Source organism: Rissa tridactyla, chromosome 6 (assembly GCF_028500815.1).
Source record: "Rissa tridactyla isolate bRisTri1 chromosome 6, bRisTri1.patW.cur.20221130, whole genome shotgun sequence".
NCBI classification, from domain to species: domain Eukaryota; kingdom Metazoa; phylum Chordata; class Aves; order Charadriiformes; family Laridae; genus Rissa; species Rissa tridactyla.
The window spans coordinates 72,211,421-72,234,502 of NC_071471.1; the positions used below are offsets into that span (position 1 = coordinate 72,211,421).

At 45.6% G+C, this 23,082-nt stretch overlaps 1 long non-coding RNA gene across 1 annotated transcript; it reads left to right on the plus strand.

Moving 5' to 3' along the window:
- Positions 1–11,236: 11,236 nt before the first annotated feature.
- On the plus strand, positions 11,237–22,735 carry LOC128911631 (uncharacterized). The gene is made up of 3 exons (XR_008467129.1): positions 11,237–11,409; positions 17,665–17,792; positions 22,508–22,735. It is a non-coding gene; the product is annotated as an uncharacterized LOC128911631 (long non-coding RNA).
- Positions 22,736–23,082: the final 347 nt, after the last annotated feature.

The window sequence follows — 23,082 nt, forward strand, 5'->3', positions numbered from 1 at the left end:
ATGAGTTTCAGCTGTACACTATGCATCTTCATTATCCAAGTAGGTGCAGTAATTGTTAATTTCAGATGTTCAACCTATTTTAACATAGCTTTTTGGACGTATTTAAATTACGGTGGAAATGAGCCAATAAACACAGTGATTAGGCCAGTCTTTTGCTGTATCGTCAGTGGTCCTTCAGTTAGATAGAAAGGTTCACTTTCTCGGCTATGACTTTGGCAATTTAAATCACGAGTCCTTCACTTCTGTATTCAGAAGATTTAATTTGTTTTTAATGCTTCTTTTAATACCTGTAATGCTCTGAAATATAATGGGCTCTAGTAATGGGCTGACCATCAAGCCAGCTGCAGCATAGGTGTGCTCGCAAGTTTGTGCAGGAGGGTATTTCTCTTCAAGAGAAACGCTTTTTGCTTTTGGGTCATTTGGCCTCGTAGCATCTCCGTAGAGACTAATCGGGATTTTAGTCTGAAGGGTGGTTTTGTGTCTGTGAAATGCTGAAATATTTCTAGTTTACTATGTATAGACTGCTGTGTGTGACAGCAGTATCAGCTACTGACGTCTAGCTGTGAAATACTAGTTTAAACTGTTTGGGGTGCATTGACTGTACACAGGAGAGAGGACAAGGACACCGTGTTCCTAGAGAGGTCTGGGGCCTGAAGAGGAGCCAGCTCCCTGTATGAAACCCCGCAGACGAAGCACTGCTGAGCCTGAACCTCACCAGTAAGACATTTAGAGCAGAGAGGTACTGCCAAAAGCCTTTTCCTCGCTGATTTTTGTGTTGGTTGTGCTTGCAGGGAAACGCCTGTGTCCGTTCAAGATTCAGGGCCAGAAACCCTTCCGAGGAGTCGCTTCCTTGTCAGGAGGGGTCAGGACTGACCGCGGGCTCTTCAAATGTGCCTGATGAGTTACGTGGTGCGAAGTTTTAGGCAGCAGCTGAGAAGTAAGGTTTTGGAAGCACGTTTATGGCTTTGTTGCTGAAATTCTAAATATAATCTAAATATACTGGAACCTGAAGCAAGACTGTTACTGGACTTAATCCCAAACTAGCAAAGGCTGACTGCAGAGAAAAAGGTACTTATACATATTACAGAATTCTTAGTGATAGATATTTAATTCCATCCAAGTATTAATTTTCTAAGAATAATTTTAGTAATTACTATAAGTATATGTTATAACTTCAAAACCAATTTTAATCACTATAAAAAAATCTTGTCTGTCTTATGAAAACAAGCCGTAATTAATCTCTCAAAGTGAATTGCAAATGCATCCAGGCAGTTGTCAGTAGTAATTGTAACCTACTTCATTTAAAAAAAAAAAAAATTATACCAAAAAGTAACATCCCTGTGGTCAAATTAGGAGTTAGGAGCTTTAATTAAAACAAGACTAATTACAAAATGTTCTTTCTTCTGCAATAGTTTTCCTTCAAAATTCACTGTAGTGATATTTAACTACTCAAGGTTTATAGAGTCCTGCTAATATATTTAGAGAAGTGCAGCGGACCCCCAGTGAATAACAGTTGTTTCTCTGACAATTTTATATTTTCATATTCCATGTACTGCAGTGCTGCACTTCTTACACCAGTACAGAATTTACTCTTGAAGTTCCTGTGCTGCTCTTGTGTTTGGTGACTGTTCTCCAAACTTTTCACGGTGCTCAACTGAGGGTCTCCAGCTGTGGTAATTAGCGCCATTTGCTATATTTAGCACTCCTCCTTTTGTCAGAATTCCCCGTAAACCCACGCTCTGTAAGTTTTCTTTGGACAAAACCAGACGTTCTGGAAATGAGCTCTTAAAAGCGGTTTTCCAGCCAGTTCTGCCTCTGGCTGTGGTGCTTGGGGATGCCCGTGCATCGCCAGGGAGTGTGGCCCGGGGCGCCTGCGGAGTGGGATGTTCAACGTGGCAGCCGAACACCAGCCTCCAGCAGTTTAATGGTGTGAATGGGGCATCGCACCTGGATTTCATGCTCGTGCTGGTAAAGTGCTGTTCAAAGCGGCACGTTTCTGCCCAGGGCTCACGCTGCTGCGTGGCGTAGGGACACCCCTGCAGCTGTGTGGTTTAAGGATTTGTGCTGAGGCTGTGTGTGGGGTTTACTGTCCCGTAGCTGTAATTTTGGTTAGGTTTGTTTGTGTCTAAGGAGGTGCAGAACTGCTAGCTGGGCGCTGCGGAGGCGCAGGGAGGGATGTGTGGGTGGAGGCTGCCTCTCCGTGGCCAGAGAGTGAACACGGCTCCGACAGGGCTGCTGGAGTCGGGAAATCTGCAGCTACATAAAACACGCTTGGAAACAATTTCAGCCATATGGCCGGAACCTTAATTCAAGGGACTGCTGGGGAGTGTGGCTTGTATGCTGCTGCTGCCTTGCAGGGATAACTCTTGCCCTTCTGCAGGAGTAATCTGTGATCCCTCTGCCTCTGGAATGGACTGCTGCTGCGGAGGAAAGAAAAGTTTGGCTTTACGTGGAATGGAAGAGACAGCGGGTGTGCAGTTTATCAGCACTTGTAATGAGATAAAGGTGAGGTAGATTAATTCATTGAGGCATAAGAGGTGCTGCTGGAAGTTACATGGTTGATGCCTGTAACCAGTTCAGTACTACATAAAGGGCCACAGCTTGAGACACCCTCACTGGCTAAAGGGGAGCGGGGCTGGTTCTTCTTTCAGCTTTCCACGTATTCACACGCACGCCTTGCCTGCTACAAATGAGTTCCTTGGTACTCTTCCCCAGATCACTCTTACCTACCAATAAAGTGCAGACTGAGTTCCTGAGCTGTTTTTCTGGAAATTAGAATGATTTGGGCAATACAGTTAGATGGTGTTCCCAGACCTCTGAACGTGAATGTGGGGAGGCCTGGGGTGCTCTGCTGGGAGGCATCCAAGGAAAAATGCGTGTTTTGCACAGAAGGGGGTAACAAAGGCAGTGAAGTGTCAGAGCTGCAGTCCTCCAGGTGAAGAGGTAAGTGAGGGCTTGAGCTTTTATGGCTGCTAAAGATGGCATGTTACTTCTTACCGGTGGAGAAGTATTTCATGTCGGCGTTTGAGTGCAGTTAATGTAATTTATATTCTACTTATTTGCATTTTTCTCTTTCTTTTGCTTTCTTTTCCATGCTTGTCCCAAGATTTCCGTTAGATTCCCTTTTTCCTGTACTTTAATATTAGGGTGTAAGGAAAAAAACATTAACCATGAGGATGGTCAAAAAGGGGAACAGGTTGCCTCAAGAGGTTGGGGCTCTCTGTCCTCACAGTTGCTCAGGACTCGGATTAATGTCAGAGAAACCTGAGCTGAGCCACTTTTAGCAACAGGTTGGACTAGATGACATGCAGAGGTCTGTCTCAGCCTGAATTAGTCTCTGCTTTTTAATGTGACAGTAGCAAAGTGTTAGTGGATAATGAAAGTGTGAGTGACGAGAGTGCAGAACAGCACCTACGGCTCCCTTTGAGTGGGCAAAGTGAGAGTCCTGCTGCAGTGATTAACTGCTGTAAGGTATTAACTATATTTAATAACTTTGCCCAACAGATAACTGCCACCCCCCGTCACCTGCTCTGTGCCTGAATAAGAGATAACTTTCAAAACACTATGAAGTATTCCATTTTTTAAAGGCAAGTGTCATATAGCTGAGGTAGGTAATGCAATATCGTTTTTAAATTAAAAATTAATCTGGCAATATGTGAACATTGGTTAAAGGCTTCTGACAGTCCAAGGAGAAATTTGATGCAGTTAACGATTTTAATTAGGGAGGTATTTCATGGGAAGTAATCAGAAAGATACACTATGTCATTTCACAGTACTGAGGCAGAAGTGGAGGAAAGCTGTGAGATTTTTTCTCTTTTTTTTTTTTTTTTTTTTTTTTTTTTTTTTTTTTTTTTCAAGTTGTAGTTCCAGGCAGCCGGTTGGGATGAGACTCTTGAGCTATTCAAAGCCCCACCGATGAAGGTGGGTTTGAAGAGCCTGGTCACGGTCCTCCTTTTCCCTGATGGATATGGTCAGGGGGAGCAGGTCCCTTTCCAAGGTAGGGAAACACTTGGAAGTGGGTTAATAAAACTAAGGGGAGAGGAGCCAGAGATGATGGTAGAGCCCTTACCTCCTCCTTCATAGGAAAACTTGCATCCTGCTGTTAATCCAGGGTCTGTGAGTCCTTCGGCCGTGTGGTGGTTGTTCTGTCACAGTGCAGTTGTGATCTGTGTGTGTGTGAAGTATCTCCGCCTCTACAAGAGCTATTTGTGCCCAGCCATACCTGCAGTCGCACTAGTATGTCTGCTGACTTTATTGCTTGTATACAGGATTGTTTAAAAACTTGAATAAAGGGATTCCTGATGTGTACTGGAGAAAGACAAGACCTCTCCTTTCTGCACGTGCTGAAGACCTTGGGTGTACCAGGACTGCTGCTTTGGTGGGACTCTGAGCTCCAGCCGAGCTTCTAGTTTCCTAAAAGTCTAAATAGGGAAGGACGACATCCAGCATGTGAAATTCTGCCCTGGGCTTATGGAAAGAAATGCTGGCAGTGCCCCCTCACATTGGGTCCCACCAGCCACTGTCCCTGTAAGGGCTCTTCCCAGTGCCTTGGTGTGCCTGATGGGCAGCCTGGGTTCAGGTGGGCTCCTGGGCATTGGCAGATGTGGCCGAGATGCAGAAGCTTTGGCTGGTTGCTGTGGGCACAGAGTGAGATGTGAGGGAGAGGTGATGGCATTGCTAGCGCTCTTGATCCGAGATGAGCAGGGGCTGGGAGGACATGGTTCATGGGTCATCAGAGCAGATAAGCAGGTTGCTGTGCTTCGTAGCCTTTTACTCTCGAAGTGCTTCTACTGCTGACCCATTTCCCATCTTATTTCCTGTCTTAAATTGACATCTGTTTAACTGATCACTTCTAACTGGTGAGGTTCTCCTACATGGAAGAAAAACATGTTTCCAAGGGAATGTTTGTCCATGTCCTGCATGAACACTGACAGTAAGCAGCGGGTCTGGCTGTGTGGTCAGCTTCCCGCAGTCCCTAGGCTGGACTATGCCAGACTCCCCAGGTCTGGCTCTCGGCGGCCCAAATGCCGAAGCTGACCCCAGCCTGCAGGGCTGGTTCCCCATTGCCTTTGCGCTGGTCCCTGCCCCTGTGCTGCCGCATCCATGGTGGATGCGATAACTTCCACAGGCACTAGATGATTTGTTGAGATGAATTTTCAAAAAAGCCACAAACTTCTGCCTCTTCCAAGTTATTTCACTGAATAGAGTCTATGGTACTACAGTGCTCTCCCTCACCAGTGCTGTGCCTAGTTAGGATTAGTTTGTAGTGTTATTTTTAGCAATAGTCGAAACTTGCCCCAAAGACAAAATCTTTAGAAGCAACTGCCACACACTGCTGGTTTTGTGACCTGATGGAGGGTGTACCTTTGATCAGCACGTTCTTCTGCAGCGTAATCGTCTGCAGATGAATAGTTAAAACCAGTAAAACAGTGAGTAGTTAAATGTAATTGGGACATAGATGTGCTTCCTCAGTGCTCTGGAAGGAACGCCACCGTGTCTGTGTCCAGCAAGACCACTGTGCAAAGGCGACTCTTTAGCTGTGAATGGAAATGCTGAACAGCCTGGTCGGTGTATTGAAGTACATTCTGAAGTATATTGAAAAGCATGGAGTTCAGGGTCGAAAGAAAATGTGGCAGTGCCTGTGGGGAGGTGTGGAGGTGTGCTGGGGGGTCCACTCCAGGAGCCGGGGGTTGTGTCAGGGGGCTCCCAGGGTGGCAGGGGGCAGATAGTGAAGTGCAGGGTGATGGGCTGCTGAAGGGCAGCTTGAAGGCACTTGTTGCACAGGGGCTGGGGGCTGCTGATGCTCGGGGGTTTGTGAGGTGGGCCCATGTGAACCTCATGAAGTTCATCAAGGCCAAGTGCCGGGTCCTGCACCTGGGTCGGGGCAATCCCAAGCACAAACCCAGGCTGGGCGGAGAATGGCTGGAGAGCAGCCCTGAGGAGAAGGACCTGGGGGTGTTGGTGGATGGCAACATGTCATGCGCTGGCAGCCCAGAACCCCCCGGCAGCCTGGGCTCATCCCCAGCAGCGTGGGCAGCAGGGCCAGGGGGGGATTCTGCCCCTCTGCTCCGCTCTGTGAGACCCCCCTGCAGTGCTGCCTCCAGCGCTGGAGCACCAACAGCAGAAGGACACGGAGCTGTTGGAGCGGGGCCAGAGGAGGCCCCGGAGATGCTGGGAGGGCTGGAGCCCCTCTGCTGGGAGGACAGGCTGAGAGAGCTGGGGGGGTTCAGCCTGGAGAAGAGAAGGCTCCGGGGAGACCTTCCAGCCCCTTCCAGTCCCTCAAGGGGCTCCAGGAAAGCTGGGGAGGGACTCTGGAATCAGGGAGGGGAGCCATGGGACGAGGGGGAAGGGTTTTACACTGACAGAGGGGAGACTGAGGTGAGATGTGAGGCAGAAATTGTTTGCTGTGAGGGTGGTGAGCCCCTGGCCCAGGTTGCCCAGAGCAGCTGTGGCTGCCCCATCCCTGGAGGGGTTCAAGGCCAGGTTGGACGGGGCTTGGAGCAACCTGGTCTGGTGGGAGGTGTCCCTGCCCAGGGCAGGGGGTGCCACTGGGTGGCCTTTAAGGTCCCTTCCAACCCAAACCATTCTATGGTAAAAGCTGCCCATGGTTACTGGTAGATCCCCCAAATGGCTATTCTTGGTAAGTGCTGTGCAGTGCCCAGTTGTCCTGGTCTCAGCTGAGATAGAGTTAATTTTCTTTCTAGCAGTTGCTGTGTTTTCAGTTTTGGTGTGAAAGGAATGTCAATAATGCATATTGTTTTAGTTGTTGCCAAGTGATGTTTTTACTAGCCAAGGACTTTTTTCAGCTTCCCGTAGAAGCTGGGAAGGAGCACAGACAGAACAACAGAATGGCCAATGGAATATCCCGTACCATAGATGTCATGGTCGGTATATAAATGGGGGTTGGCCAGGGCGGTGGGGGAATCTGCAATCTCTGGGATTGGGCTGGGGGCAACTAGTTCACTGGATGGTGAGAGGGACTTGTGACTTGTATATCCTTTACCGTTATTGTTATTTTCCTTTTCTGTTAAACTCTTTTTATCTCAATGCCACGGGTTTTTTTTTGTCCTTCCCCCTCATTTTCTCCCTCTTCTCCCTGCCCAACTTGGGGGGGAAGTGAGCAAGTGGATGTGTAATCCTAGTTGCTAGCTGGGGTTAAACCAGTTATTTTGGAAATAAAGATGTAATGATTAATGAGAGAGGCCTAGCTGAGGGGTGGTGGCAGATGAAGCAGCAAAGTGCAGTGGGGTATGGAGGGGTGCAGGGGGGAGAAGCTGGGGACAAGGGGGACAGAGGGGGCATCTGTGGGGTGGGGTGGGTCAGGGAGCAGAGGCAATGGAAATCAAGTATGGAGTGAACCTGGGGGTCTCTGAGGAGGGTGGAAGGGTGGCGGGGCGAGTGGTGACCCCAGCCCCCGTGGAAGTGGTGTCACAGCTGGTGGAGTGGCTCTGAGAGCCCGGCAGGGTCACGGGTGCCTCTGAAGGAAGGACAGGCCAACAAGGTCTTCTTGCAACTTAAAATATTTGGGTGAAATTAAAAATCTAAACATTAGGCTGACTGAAGCTGTTGTGACCGAAACAAATAAGCCAAGGGATGTTCGTGCTCCAGCAGAATCAGCCTGACATTTCTGCCTGCTCAGCGTCCGGGATAATCCATCAGCTGAGCTGGCTTAACCCCGGGATGCCAGTCCGCCGGCCCAGCACTCTGCTCCCGGAACTTGGTTTTGTACAGAAACCTATTGTAGTCAAACCCACTGCTGGTTACAGTGCAACTGCCAGTGTAATTAGGTGATGGCAGCAGAATTAATGGCGTTACGGGCGAGGCAGGATGGAAGCTCTGGTCCTCAGCTGGTTTGGTTTGGGCTGGAAATGCTGTGTTGCATTTTATCCCCGATGTGACTTCTGGGTTCAAGGCATAATATCCACTGTTGGCTGTCTCTGGATGGAGACCCGTGGTCCTTAAGCCCCCTGCAGCCTCTGGGCGAAGGGGGAACTCCTCGTATGTGATGGGAGAGAGCGGCTGCAGCGTGGCCGTGCTGCCCGCGATGGGTCACCACCCAGTCCTGGGCCCATTCCCACTTGGTGTAAGTTCCAGCTCTTTTCCTGTTAGTGTATTATTAAATGTGATTGTTTGCATGTGTGTGAGGGATTTAGGCATTTATTCTTGCTTGGTTTCGTTGCTTTTCAGTCTGGACTCCAAGCCTCCAGGGGGACAGCAAAGCAAGCATGGGAAGGCACGGGCAGGAAAGTCCGGTTATTTTGCTAAAACAACTTAAAAAAATCTATAGCATTTATTATCAAATGGCTTTTTTCCCCTCTCCACCTTTTCCCTGGGATGATGTGCGTGTAACGCTAGATGGAGCCTTCTGTGCGCTGGAGGAGCAGAGGAGTTTGAGGAGTTCAGAGCAGCGTTCTCCACTTCCAGCAGCAGCTGGTAGAAGGTGTTAATGCCGGTATTGCTGGCAAAAAGGCTTTGTAACGGGGAAAACATGGTGGGAAATTCTTTCTTACACCTACAGAGGGCAAAAAAATCATGTGGTGTTTCCCTTTGCATGAAAAATACATCAGAACTACGAATCAGAATGATTATGGCATTAAAGATTATGTACACATCATTTTTAAAGTAGTTTTTGAAGCATACGTGGAGGAAAGGTTGTGTTTGTGGCTTTGAGAGCATGTGCCTGCAGCCAGATACACACAGGATGATTTCTGTCCGTCAGTGTCTGGCTTTCCACAACAATCTGCAGCTATCGTTCTTAGGAAAATTAGTCAAAATATGATCAGTTTTGACACTTTCTTAATAAGCTGATTATTATTTTATATTGTGGCTTTGGTGGTAGGGCTCCAGTGCACCGGCGACTGATGTCTCTGAATGACGCAACGTGGCGGTCGTTGCTCTGGGGAGCTCTTCCCAATGTTATTCCTACAGAAGCCGAGCGGCGTCAGCATTCTGTGCACATCAGCAGCCTCTGAAAGCAACCGGGAAAGCAGATTACAGAATACTAGTTTCCAAGAAGACGAAATTGCAACATCATTATGAAACGAACCATGTCATCTTAATTATTCCTTGCAAATTTTAGGCTGCATATAAACAACTAGTACATCTTGCTGACACCCAGAATGATTATAGGATACTGAGAAAATGCAAATATAAAACAAATTTTGGGCAAATTACAGATGTTTGCACTGAGAGTGATAACTGAAAGAGAAGCTGTTGTAGAGAACTGAGCTGTGGGCACGGAGCCATGCAAAGGATAGATCCTCGGAACCAAAAGATTGCCAACAATTTTCAAACCTTGCAGAACGGGATCATTGATGGGTTAATGACCTCGTTCTGCAAATATTTATGCATACTGCTATAATTTTGTGCTCAGCTGAATAGTTCCCAATGTATTTAGTAGAATCACTTCATTATAGCCTCTTTAGTGGAAAAACAGAAAGATAATTAAACCTTTCGTATTCCTACATGTAAGGACATACTTTTAAAATTCTTACGTGTAAGCAAAGAGGCATGTGCTTCTTAATTGTTTAGAAAAGGAAAAATATTGACATGTTTAGAATTAAAGTTCTTTCCTACCTTCTGTGCGCTGCATAGGACACTGGTTTAATTGGATTATTGCAGTGAGGGATGGAGCAGGAGAGGCTGCCGTTGGCTTTCACTCAGTCTATGAAATGGGCTGTTGGTCTTTTCTCAGTGAGAAATAATCCCTGCCTGTGATCCCCTGCTCACCAACCCGCCAAGAAAGACTTCAGAAGGTTTTCATTGATGGATTCAATCTAGTAAAGTAGCACGAATGAGTTGAAAACAACAACAAATTCATCCACATTATTTTTTTTTTTCTTCTAAATTAAATGCGGTACCAACAGAATGTTAAAGTTTCAGCAAATTTCTGTAAGTAATTCAGAACAACGATATTTCTCCCAAACCCCCTGAATTAACCTGTGCCTTTTGAAGTTTGTGTTGCCTGGTAGAAGCCATCAGATATGCAGCCCCTTGTATTGGGTAGCTTTGCCTTAATTTTCGGGTGAGTGTGGCTGTTACACGGTGCTGGGAGTTTGTCAGTGGCCTCTTAAAAGATTACTACAGCCAATTGAGAAAGTAATCTGTCAAAGCTGACATTCATCCTCTCTCCCCTAAATTGCTATCGCGTTCTACTTCAGCCACGTCTTGGTGTGCTGCGTGGCAAAGGGAAGAGGTGCTAGTAGGCCAGCTTATAAAACGTACTTTATCTTTGTATTAAAAACACAGTTTCCTGTGATTGTGGTAATACATGGGGTGTGTTGTTAATAATGGGAATGTTGCCGTCTCCACCTTGATGCTGGTGGTGCGCCTTTGCGCAGGGAGAGAAGAGAATCATCGTGGAGCTGGTATTTGGCTGTTCTCTGGGGCTGTGGGTTTGTTCCATCTCCAAACTGCAGATGGGGAGTTCCTGAAGTATCCGAATTTGTCAGTTTGGGGATCTTTGCTTGAAATCCCTCTTTGTTGGGGTGCTGGGTGTTGGTGTCCACGCTGGGAGGCAGCGGTCACTTACTGTCCCTGCAGGGCCTGGGGGTGCACAGTGGGATGCGGACAATCCCGGCTGGAGCGCTGTGAGATGGAGCGGCATTGCTGTAAGGACGAAGCACAGATCTGGCTACTCGACCCCCAGAGCCCCATCCTGGCTTATTCACAGCCGGCTTGGGCACATCCGTAAAGCACTGAAGCTCCATGGCTTTCAGCTCCTGCATGGATCTGGGCAGCTGATTCCTTTCTTTAGGCACCTTCTTCCTAACAAAATCTGCATCTCTCTTATCTGCAATGATCAAGGTCTGTTCCTCTCCTATGTGTACTGAGGTTGTCTGATAATATTTTGAAGGTGTTTTGAAGAGATCAGTCACCCCATGGGTACTGATAACCATAGCTCATTGCTCTGGCCACGTGCATGCATGCTTTCTTGCGGTGTTTCTTTCTTAGGAATGAAGATTTCTTGAGGATGAACTGACCTCCTCTGCCCCCAGCACCTAAGAGGCTCTTGCTGCAAGTTCCCTCCCTGGATGTATACCCTTTCCCACGCTAATTCCCACTAGTTTCTTGGGATATTTTTGATACCACCGTTTGTTTCCACCTGGGAGGTGGCCTCTTCCCTTCCTCTAAGGCTTGGTGAGCAGATCAAACTATCGTATTTTGTCATCAAATGTTCCTTGCACCTTCTATGCCTATGAGTAATGTTTTGCCTTTATTTCATCAGAGCGCTGCCACTACTGCAGATAAAGGAGAAAATGCCATGAGCTCCAAATGCCTGGAGACACAGGTGATTTCCAAGGACAACGTCTGGATACCCTGTAAGACACTGGTGGGGACCAGAGAGCACTGGGAGAGCCACAATGTCGGAGGGATGTAGAAGGGATGATGGATTCTAAGGATTTCATGGTATTTCAATATAGTTTTCTTTCTGCTACCTTTATTTTGTCATCTTATTAAAAAAGTCTTAATGGTAACAGGCGGGGGAGACCTTTGGTATAATTATCTAGAATTTTTTCTTTACACTGTCTGTTTTGATGATTCCTGGACCTTAGCAGATATGTGGTGTTTTATCAGGTATAGCATTAGGTGAGTTCCTAGATGACTGTTGGCTACTCTTCTTCTGTCTTTACAACGATCTGGCAGTACCCGATGTCTCCGTGTCGCTTCCCCACGGCGGCACTGGGGGAGCAGCGCCTGGGTTGCTGAGCGTGTGTGTCTGTGCTGGTGGTTGCTCCCTCCCAGCCTCCCCTCCTTGCCACTGACCTAAAACAATTCTGTCAAGCACTCTTGCTGCCTTGCTCTTCACCACCTCTTGCAGGCTGTTAATGAATATATTGAAAAACACCAGCCCGAAGACTGATCCCTAGGGCACTACACTATTAACCTTTCTCCATGCTGAGAATTGGCCATTTATTTCTATTCTCTTTCCTATCTCTTAACTTGTTTTAATCCATGACAAGACTTTATCGAGCCTCCAGCCAGGCAGGAACTCTGTCAGGTGTATTTGGAGTACATGAGCAGGTCATCCCTCCCAGCCCTCCCTTAGATCACCTCTCTCTTGCCCTGTGAAAGGCTCCCAACAAGCAAAGGAGGTGCCAGATCCCCTTCATTGCTGGCTTTGGGCTGTCGGTTGGGACTTCTGCATTCTGCAAGTGCTGGCAAGGCATTACTTTGAAAGCATTGCTGGGAAATTTGTGGATATGAAGAGACTGTGTGATCCCAAAAGTCAGCTTCTCCCTCAATCCCATTCTGAATGTCCATATTTAAAAGTATCTCATGGATTCTGACCATCTTGATTTTAATTTAAGTGGAGGAAATGGGGTGATCCTGTGGGAATGATGGGCTGTCACTGGGTTTGATGGCTGTGGTCATGGACAGGGAGTCAGCTGTGGCGGGCGCAGGACGAGGAGACCTCACAGCTGGTGTCTGAGCCCTCCACGCGTCTGTCAAAGCAAGAAACAAAACTTGAGATAATTAACGCTTTATGTTCTACCTGTAAATCGATGTGCTATCACAGTGACCAAGACCATGGTCTTTCCTACCTTTTAGGCAGTACGAAATCTGAGGTTTATCCTCTGGCATGTGCTTGGGCTGTGAGGATAAAAGGGATTACAAGCCGGCGGTGATCTTGTGTCTGAAACCTTGTCTGTGGTGTCAACGGCATTCAGGGGATGAGATACTGGGTATGGCTGACTTCCATCCAGGGGGCTGCATTATTCTGCTGTCTTTGCTGGCTTAAGTTACACATGTGGAATTTCAGAGAGTGTTCTCCTGCCTTTTTTTCAGGTTTTTTTTTTTTCTTTAATTTCCAGCTTTTCACAAGCTGTACCAGCTTGTTTTATTTCTCCAGGGTTTTTCCTTGGTTCTGGTATCATATAAAACCCTGCTAATTTATTAAGGATGCAGAGGAACTGAAGAAATCATGTCCATTAATCTGTCCATATCTCTTGATTAAAAATACATGGTCTTTCCCAGAACTTTGAGTTTTCTACTGGGGCAACAGTAGATGTGGAGACTCCTTACAAGAAAACTTAGGAAGGGGGAGGTGACTTAGAATAAAATGGGGAAACAAGGGCTGCTGTTCTCTGTTAAAATGTTTTGGAAGTGGAAGCATCGAAAGCCTTTTTGTGACATGATGGATGCAAGGAGAGGAAAAGATGAGCAAGTACGGGGGTGTGTGTGCGGAGGCTGTGTACAGGGGGGTAATGGAAGTCCTGATTCCCCTTCATCGTAAGGAGTGTGACAAAGTGATTCCCTGCTGAAATCACTGCAGATTACAAACTGGTAGATCATTGTTTGCTTTCAAATAGCCAACATATATGATAATAAAGTTCCTTTATTTTATAAAATGCTACATTTGGATATAGTTGTTTCAAGAATTTAAAGCACAACAAAAGAGCAGTTGGCTTGTGGACAGGAAAGGATTACTGTAGTGTCTCTTAGTTCAACAGGTGAACTGCTTCCCCATATGAAACAAGTCATCAGTTTAGAGCGTGACAAAAGCTCCTTCACTGCTTAGCCAGGAATCTGGGATCAGGAGGGCAGTGCTTTAGAAAGTCCCATTGGAAACATGGAAGATGGCTGAAAGAACAGAGTAGAAATTTTGGCAATATTCCTGGCTTTGAGCTGTGCAGGAATCATCTAAAATGAATACGTAACTTTAGGTGGTGTGTGGTGCTGTGCTCTGTCCACCTGGGGGTGGAAGAGTGAATATGCAATGCCTTTTTTTGGTCTTTCTTTGGAGGGTTTCTAAGGTGCTAAGAGAGAACAAAGCAGTAGCGTTGTGTGCAGAGGCGTCTGTTTCTCTTTGAGGGAGAACGGCTATTTTAGGCGTGCAATAGTTGATCTGTCATTAGGGTAAATGCCTAGTGTGACAAGCATCTGCCAGCTTTCGGTCATCTCTCTTGGCCTCATCTTGCTACGCTGCGGTAGGTGTTCAGTGACGATGGTGCAAGGACAGCACTCGCTGAAGGAGCTGGTGGTTTGTTCAGGACAGCCAAGTAACAGAGCAGACCTCATTAGTTTCGGATTGAATGCAACACAATTTCATCCCCTGAAATGGTAATTTTCAAAAAATGTTTTGCCTTAAAAGGTGTCTTTTTTTCCTCACTTAGCTTTCATTTCCAGTCACTTGGAGAACAAGCACTAAAATTTCCATCTTTCAGGAAACGTTTTTGAATTCTTTAGCTAAAAACTATTTGAAAATCTAATTTGAATTTTTAAACAGGCTTGTCTGCCCCAAATGGCTGGTGCCAAATGAAAGTTCTTCACCTGAAAAGTTTTTCCCAGCTCCGGGGCAGAGCTGCATCTGCGTGTTGGGGCATCCGACGGGGGCTATGCTGTACGCCGGGAGCCCGCGTCGGGAACGCTGGGACGTGGCTTTCTGAAGCAGAACAGCAAAATAGAAAACCAACACTGCGGGAGGGGAAAAATGTGGGTTCACATTAGTGAAACCTTCACCTTACTTTTTAAAACACAAACAAAATGCAGCAGGCATTTTGGAGAAGCAAAATATGAAATAGGAACATGAGTTTTAAACACAGAGAATCGCTGTCGTGTGCTAGCAGGATGGTTATTTCATCTGTTCTTCATAAATCTCAGATTACATCCCGTTTTTCTCTTTGTACATAGTGTATGTAATGAGCCAGTTAGCTACTATAGACCCTAATGGGCAAAGGTGATTTCTGTTTTACCTTAGGTTTTTCTGTGCTTTTAGTTGGAAAGCTGGTATTTTAGTCCCTTGATATATCAAATCAAAAAGATGTTGCTTTGTATCGTTTGGTTTTCCTCTAAGTAAGAGAGATCTGGATTTCACCAACCCACCACTTCCCTGAAATTTGATGGTGTCAACTGCACTCGCCGATCCAAACGGCACCGAAGCCATACCTGGGACTTTCAGATGAAGCACAGGAATTAATTCAGATTTTAGATTATTTGCGATACTTGAAAAAAAAATAATACTCTTTGGTCCACCTGCAACAAAATAATTGTTATAATTGGAGCCTGAGCCGCTGCCTGTCAGTTTGTGCCTTGTGCAGGGAGAGGGGCGGAAGCGTTGGGATGGAGGGTCTCTGCCTTCGGGTGGTAGCTGTCAGTGCTTTGGCCGGCCACAAAAACAATAGAGCAGAAGACAACAAAAATCCCCTTGTGCACTGTGTTCAGAAAGTTCAGGAAATTACTGGCTTAAGGAAACATGATTTCAGTCTTCAGAGCTCTCTTCTGGCAATGTGTATTTCCTGCAAATAGAAAGCTTTTTCTGCTAGGGGCAGAATTTTTCTGGTTTTGATGCTGAAAGCTCATTAAAATCCAATGTTAAACAATTAATGTTCGTAGGGACAAATTGTTTCATGTACTAGGACTTTCTCTAGCCAGAGGAAAACACAATATTCCGGAGAATTACAGGGCCTATAATAAACTTCACGCTTGCAAAATGCTCGGTGACACTCATTTGAAGCCCACAATTTTTAGGGAATGTGTCGGAATCCGTATGCGGATCTACCATCTGCCTGCCGATGGCCGAGCCTGGAAAACCGCATCTGCTCACACTGTACTTTGAGCTTTGATGGGTGAAGGATTAGGCGTAAGCATGTCTGTCCACAGAACTGGTATTACAATTTGATATTCGGTAATCTTAATGTTTATAATGGAAATAGTCTCCTTTAAAATTTGGGGAGCTGTTGTTCTGCTCTTTGCCCAGGGTGGTGACCATCACCTTCCTGCTGTGATTTACAGCAGCGTGTCATGTCTGCCAGCTGCTGATGGACCCCAAAGGTCGTCTTCTGGGGGTCGCCAGAGCCCTTTAAGCTTATACATTTAATATGCTAGGGGAAAAAAGAAAAAAGATTGTTTTCCTCAGTGTTTAGCAGGAAACGCAGTACAAGGAGTCAGAGATTAGACTGTGCGCATTGCCTTGGCTTGATGGGGCACTACAAAGTCTGGTTAATGTAGCAGCACTGTGGGTGGTGGGGTTTCTTAGAGGTGTTCCAGGCAATGGGTTTTTTTATGGGTAGTCCATTAGAGAATGGATTTGAGAGAAGAATGTGGCCAGTTTACTCCTCTCCTCCAGAGCTGGGAACTGGCTTCACCCTCTTGTGCTGCTGGTTGTGTCAAAACAGGGAAGGCAAAGGAAGCTTTGTTTGCGTTTTTGAAACCTGGCACTGCTATTGTTCATTAAGCAAAGTCTCATTTCCGTGCTCCAAACAAGCATAGCAGGAAGAATTCATGAAAAGCTGAATTTAAATATATTAAAAGCGTGGAAAGCATCCCACCCAGTGCAGTCCAGCTCATGGGCGATGTGCTGCCTGCATCTCCCGTGAGGATGGAATCCTCCGTCTGTCTGCGGTTTCCCTCTTTTCCTGAATTTCACGCCCAGACAGAACGTAATTGTGTGGTGACAGCTTTTATCTCTTCATCTGAAAGCAAAATCTAGAGATTTCTCTGTAATTTGTGAAATGGTATTTAATGGCTTTAAACAGGACAAAAAACTCTACTTCCTGGCTATTTGCTGAATTTAGCCCTAAATATTAAAAAGAATTGAACCAGAGAATGTAATGAAAATCCTGTTTTAGATTGAACTATATTTTTCCCAGTACATCTTAATAAAAACAGTAAGAATAATAAGATTACTGAGGCAAAACCCCACTTCCTAGTTCTTGCATTTGTCATCATTGTTACCTTCCGTTTGTGGGTAAGGACCTTTTTCATGCAAAAATCCCAAGCTTTTTACAACCTAACCTTTTTATCTTAATGACTGCTCCCAATCTGAAGTCAGTTTACTGCCTTCTTTTTTTTTTTTTTTTTTGGCACAAACTGTTGCTATGAAACCTGCAGTGCCATGAGGAGACTGAAACTCCTGTTTCACTAAATATTCTGTATTCCAGCAAATAGCCCAGGTGATGGGAGCCGACACAGGCTCTTACCAGAGCAGTTCTCCCTTTTAATTCAATCTCTATATTTTATAGAATCGTAGAATGGTTCAAGCTAGAAGGGACCTTCAAGCCCACCCAGTGCCCCCCCCTGCCCTGGGCAGGGACACCTCCCACCAGCCCAGGTTGCTCCAAGCCCCGTCCAGCCTGGCCTTGAACCCCTCCAGGGATGGGGCAGCCACAGCTGCTCTGGGCAACCTGGGCCAGGGGCTCACCCCCCTCACAGCAAACAATTTCTGCCTCAGATCTCATCTCAATCTCCCCTCTTCCATTTTGAAGCCATTTATCTATCATCTATTTCTTGAGAGACTTTGATATTTTTTCCCCCCATGTTTTTGAGATCTGCTTGCCTCAAAATGAAAACGTATCATATCTGGTTTCCCTAACTCAGATAATTTTCTTGCTTTACGAGGCACGAGCTTCTCAATCGTAAAAAGTAACCTGGTGTTAAATGCTGGCTTTGGGGGTGCCACATGTCCCACACCTGTGGTGGCACCAGCAGTGCTTGGCCCCTGGCAGGGACCCCTGGTGGGACACTGCGGGGTGGGTTTGCTCGGGGAAAGCTTCTGGCTAAAGAGGTTGAAGTGGCTGGGAACAGGGAACAGCATCGAGCACCGCTGCTGGAAATGTGGTGAGATTTCTCATCTCTGAAGTGCGCTATCCCTTGTCTTCTACAAGTACTACGTAAATACCTGATTTTTCAATAAATGATTTTTTTTTTTTTTCCCCTCCAAAGTATTATTTTACCGAGATGTAGAAGTACCAAACCAGGATGGTGAGGATCTATGTTCCACCCTCCTGGACCAGACTCCCAGGCCCTTTGTCCGTCCCCAGCAGCAGCCATTGCCAGATGTGGAGGAAAATGTGAGTAACTTTTGGACTCGTCCTTTCCCACTTTTCTAAAGTTGATTGTGTGTTCCAAGCACATGTTTATTACATCCAGCTTCTTATTTACTTACTTTCCTCAAAAGGGTAAACTGTAATTAGGATCTATCCTTACATCACAAAAAGGTTCATTTTCCCCTCTTATGAACGCCATTTTAAGTTACAGCATCTACCAGCTTTTTTCTTCCCAAGAGCTTTGCAAAATCCTGGTCATTATCTCTGTAATAAGATTTCTGTCCCTTTAGTCATCCAGAATGGGATGTGACAAAATCAAGTTGTCAGTCTAGACTGATCTTAGCAGTGAGAAGAAAATATCATTTTTTAGACCTGAGGGTTTCTTTGTGTCTCTTGTGGTCTACAAAGATAAAGACACCTTAGTACAAGATTTTTACAGGGCCACATGAATGAATTGTTACAGTAACTCCCTCTGTCCTTCTGTGCAGTATTCTACCTCCTTCCTCCTTTTCTTTGGAAAATGCTTGATGGAACGGGTTAAATGAGAGAGCATCTCTTCATCCTCAGCAGGCCAATGTCACCTTCTCTCCCATATCTTTTGAGGTTCCTCAGTCCAAGAGGTATCTTATGCTACTTAACACTAACGGCAATGCTTTCAAACAGTCCTTGTCTTCTACATTTCTACGGGTTTTTAACTGACAAGTTCATTCTAGATTATAGAATGCTACTGGTCTGTTTACAGCAGAGTCATCTACTGGTGGGTTTTTTATGTGCATCTCCTTCAGGGAATCAGTTTGAAATAGCCTGAGAACAAATCCTAATGGCTGTCTCACTAATGCTTTTCTATGGAGATGTTTTATCTTCCGCTTGAGCTCCTCGTGTTGGCTCGCTCAGGGTTTGTGCCTGTGTTGGGCAGAGTGTCCTCATCAGGTGTTGGCACTTACTGGATCTGACTTGTTTCTGCTCTGTGCTCCTGAGAAATAGCATGTGATAGTTCTCCCACTTCTCTGGATTTCATTTTACGCTTGTTAGTTCTTACAACATGCTTGAAGCTGACGTTTTTGGAAGCCTTAGACCTTCTCAATTGAGATCCGTGTTGCATTTCAGCTACAACTGGATGAGCTGTACTCTTCCAGCATCACCGCCTTGTTGGTGCCCAGCAGACCCAGCCAGGTTTCTGTGCTGGTGTGCTCTGCTTCCTTAGGATTAAATGAGCATTTCTTGCTGAAGGAAGAGGCCATTGTTCCTTCGGTTGTCTTTCTGATTCATGTTTGCATTTTAAAATTTTTTTTCTCCCCTCTGGAGATGGCATGACTTGGGCAGCCTGGGCTTGGCGTGCTTCGGCAAGGGGAAAGGTCCACTTGGAGCATTTAGTGCGTGTTGTCATGTCTCTTTCTTCCTGTTTTGTTTGACTTGTATTAAAGGAGCTCCTGACAGGTGATGAGACCTAAAGGAAACTCTAAAACTGAGTGAGGAACCTGTGTTAAAATTGCATTACCCCTGTGAGGGATGGGCACCAGTCACTTTTTTCATTGACACGGCCTGGCTTCCCCTCTGTCTCTAATGAACAGTGAATTTTTTTCTCTATTCCTAAGCCAAAAAAAGGAAAGAAAAGCAGATATGTAGTAGAGCAGATTGCTTAGAATAAATAAACACCGAAGGTGGAGAGGCTTGCATCTCTGGCACATCAGGCTGGGAGAACTCTCTCTTCTAATTCTTGACTTGGACTTTTAGACTTGGATTTTTACGTGAATATCTACACTAAGCATATAGGGGGTGGTGTGTAGACACGTATATAGTATATAGCACACTATACAGCCCATGGTGTATATGCACAGTGGATATAATGACAAAATCAATTGCCATTGGATATAATCAACTTGAGCCCATTATATTAATTATATGTAATTCCAAATTTGGTACTAAAACTCTGAGGCTTATTTTTCCTGCTTGCTTTGACAGTAAATGCTGTTAAACTAAAGCAGTTTGACTTAACGCCTCCTTCACCCGCTGCAAAAGGAACAGTAAATAGTGAGTAATCATGATCATTTGTGAATCAAATCTCTGTCTTTTCTACTGCTCTTTAAGATTGCTGAGGAGCTTGTGCACCTGGCTCGCCTACAGACCGGCCTCATACTATTATTGCTATTTCTGAGTCCATGGAGAAAGAAAAAGTGACTGCTCTCCTTTTCATAGCAGCCTGCAGGACAAAACAGCAGAGTGTAAAGGGTGGGAACCCCCCTCTACCTGTGCTACATCTTGCTTATTTATAGCAGCTCAGGGCCTCTTCATCCTGCAGCAGTCCTGGCGTAGCAGAAGTTTCATAGTGAGCCACACAGTGAAATATCTCACTGTGGTCAGCGATTCAGGTATTTATGTGTTGAAGCCAGTCATTTCTGAGGCGTTGGGAGTACTGTGAACGGGTAACTAAGACATGATGCTCATTAATAATTTAAAGCCGGGATGAACGACTAGACTATCTGTTAAAATGGGATCCTACTAAATTCTGGCATAAAATCAATCGCCACCGTAAATAAACAGCAGCCTGGGAAATGGAGGCTTTCACGCCGCTTTTGTTGGGATTGCAGGTGAGCACAGACCTGCTCCCCAGGTCTGGGCAACCTCCCACCAGCCATATTGACCACCCACTGCCCCTCATCTGGCCTTGCTGGTGGTCCCGGGGGCTGGGTGTCACCTTGGGTCCCATCACCGAACCTCCTGTCAAGGGGACGCAGCCAACGAGAGCGCGTCTTCCCTCCACACCTAACGTGGAGCCGAGCAGCTTCAGATGACTGAGAAATACATAATTGGAGTAATTAGCTCATTATTTCCAAAATTGTTGTAAACATATTAGTAATTAGGCAGTATCTACATTGTATGGTGTGCTTGTGGTTAATAATTAATGTATTAAAATACATTAACAATTCCGAGAAAGTTCATGTGGATACTGCAAATCGTTTTTCCAAGTATAGCGTATTTTTTGTGTATTCAAAGCAACTGCGTGTTTTGCAAAAAAACATACAGGGATTTTTCTGTAAACTACACTTTTAATTTGTCACTGCGCATTTTCTTAAAATCATTTTGTGGGACTAAAGATGTCTGGTAGCTAAATTATTTGTTATCAGACTCTACGCTGTGAAAAGTCTGATTAGACCTGCAGGTAATAAAATGAAAAATAAAATATTTAAAGCACATGCTAACAAAATAGTCTGCTTCTGTAAATGATCTTTGTGGGATGTCTACAGTAAAAAAAAAAGTAAAAAAAAAAAATTGGGATGACAGTTTAAATATATTTTCTCTTTACTCTGTGGTATAAGGAATAAAATTCAAAAATACATCACTGCATTATGACTGTCTGTATATGCCAAAATCCTGCAAACAGCTGTGTGTATTTCAAGCTATGCTCTTGTAAACAAGTGAACATACTACAAATTTAATTCAGGCTTTTTACAAGTATGTCTGAATACCATGGAAAGATGAGTAGGAAGAGGTTTATTTGGCTCAAATAATTTATTATTAAAGACTGTGACCCTAGAAGCTCGTATTCCGATGTGTAACGTTGTGCTGAGGAATAACCATCCGAATCAACAGAGGCGTTTACTTGGCTGAAGTTCCTCATGTGCTTCAAAATTTACATAATTAGATCAAAATTCAGATGGAAGGAAGGAAGGAAAAATACAGGTATGCCCTGATCTTGGCTGCAGTTAGGCAACCACACGTCTTCAAGTATTTGAGCGATCCCCTGAGTTAAACAGGACGATTTGTGTTTATGGGTGGTTTATGGCCAGACTTCAGTGGTGGGAAGATGATGCTTTAATCTGTGGGTGAACCTTTTTTTTTCATTCCTTTAGGTTTTAGTTGCAGTTTCTATTATTTTTCTTCTTGTGTGTATTAATTTCCAGTGCACGCCGCTCCCTGGAGGGCATTGCTGTCTGGTGAACAACGTGGCTTATCTTCCCAGTTTGCTGTGGGTTTGTTTTAGCACTGGTTATTGACGTTTCAATTTGCCTGAGTGCAAACACTGTTGTTAACGGAGACAGCCCAGCTCTTAACATCTCTCATTAAGTGGTTCGCCCTGGAACAAACAAACCTGATTTTCTACTACCTGAGCAAAAAAAACCCCGTTATTTGTTTCCTTTGCCACCAAAAGGGTAGGGGCAGTAGCAGCCACAGCAACATAATAGGGCTGCGGTGGTAGTTGAGGAGGTGGCCTCGGGGTCTTGCCTCGTTGAGCCATGGACATCTTCAAGCATGGGGATTTCACAGGGTGTTGCAAGGGGAAATCTGGCCCAGCGCTTACCTGACCTCACTGCAATTTTTTCCTCCCCTTCTGTCTCAGTGGAGCTTGCTTCACTGTGCCCTGGCATTGCTACCGCCTGCTCTTTTGCTGAGTGCCTTTGGATGAGTTTTCTCCATGACCCTCTTATAGGCAGGTGTTAGATCCTTCCTTCACCTCCATTTCTCCAGACTGTTTTGAAAGTGCTGATGGAATCAAAGTGAGTGACATCTTTGCTTTTTGCTTGCCCATGGATCCAGTCACCTCATCCCAGCAGCGGATGAGCATCAGGCACAGTTTGTACATGGGAAGGTGATCCAAGGCCACATTGGACAGGGCTTTGAGTACTGTGGTCTAGTGGGAGGTGTCCCTGGCCATGGCAGGGGCTTGGAACTAAATGGTCTTTAAGGTCCATTCCAACCTAAACCATTCTATGATTCCAGTTTACTTCTTGCCTTTCCAGGTACGTGAAGCTTTGAAGAGCCATAGTCTTCCCAGAGGCTGAGCTGGGGTTTGCCCTGTTTGGGGTTGAAGCAATGTCTGCCTTTCTCCAGCCATGGGTCTCTCCCCTGGTCCCCGTGAGCTTGGAGAGACTCCCGAGAGCAGCCTCACAATGGTGTCTCCTGGCTCCTTCAGCATCCTCGGAGTCCTCCTGTCTTCTGGTCCCACAGCGGTGACAAGTCCCCTCTGGACAACAGTAAGTGCATCTCTTGATAAATGAATATACATTTATTCTACTTTGAAGAGATGATCTTCTGTTGCGTTCTCTCCCTTCCCAGTTCACAGCCCGCTGGTTTGCACAGCTTTGCTTTGGGCTCTTGCCAGCGACGTTCTCTCCTGGGGATTTGCCTCTGTCTCCAGAGCCCTTTGTGTTTTCCCGTGAGCAGCGCGGAGGTGCTGGCACATGGTCCCTTTTGTTTCAGGGGTAGATTGAGGAGATGAATGTGACTTTTTGCCTTTGTCTTTGGCCACGGACAGTGTTGGTTGGATTGCTGTTGAGGCGAGTAACTCCAAACGTTTGTTTTCAGCAGAATCAAA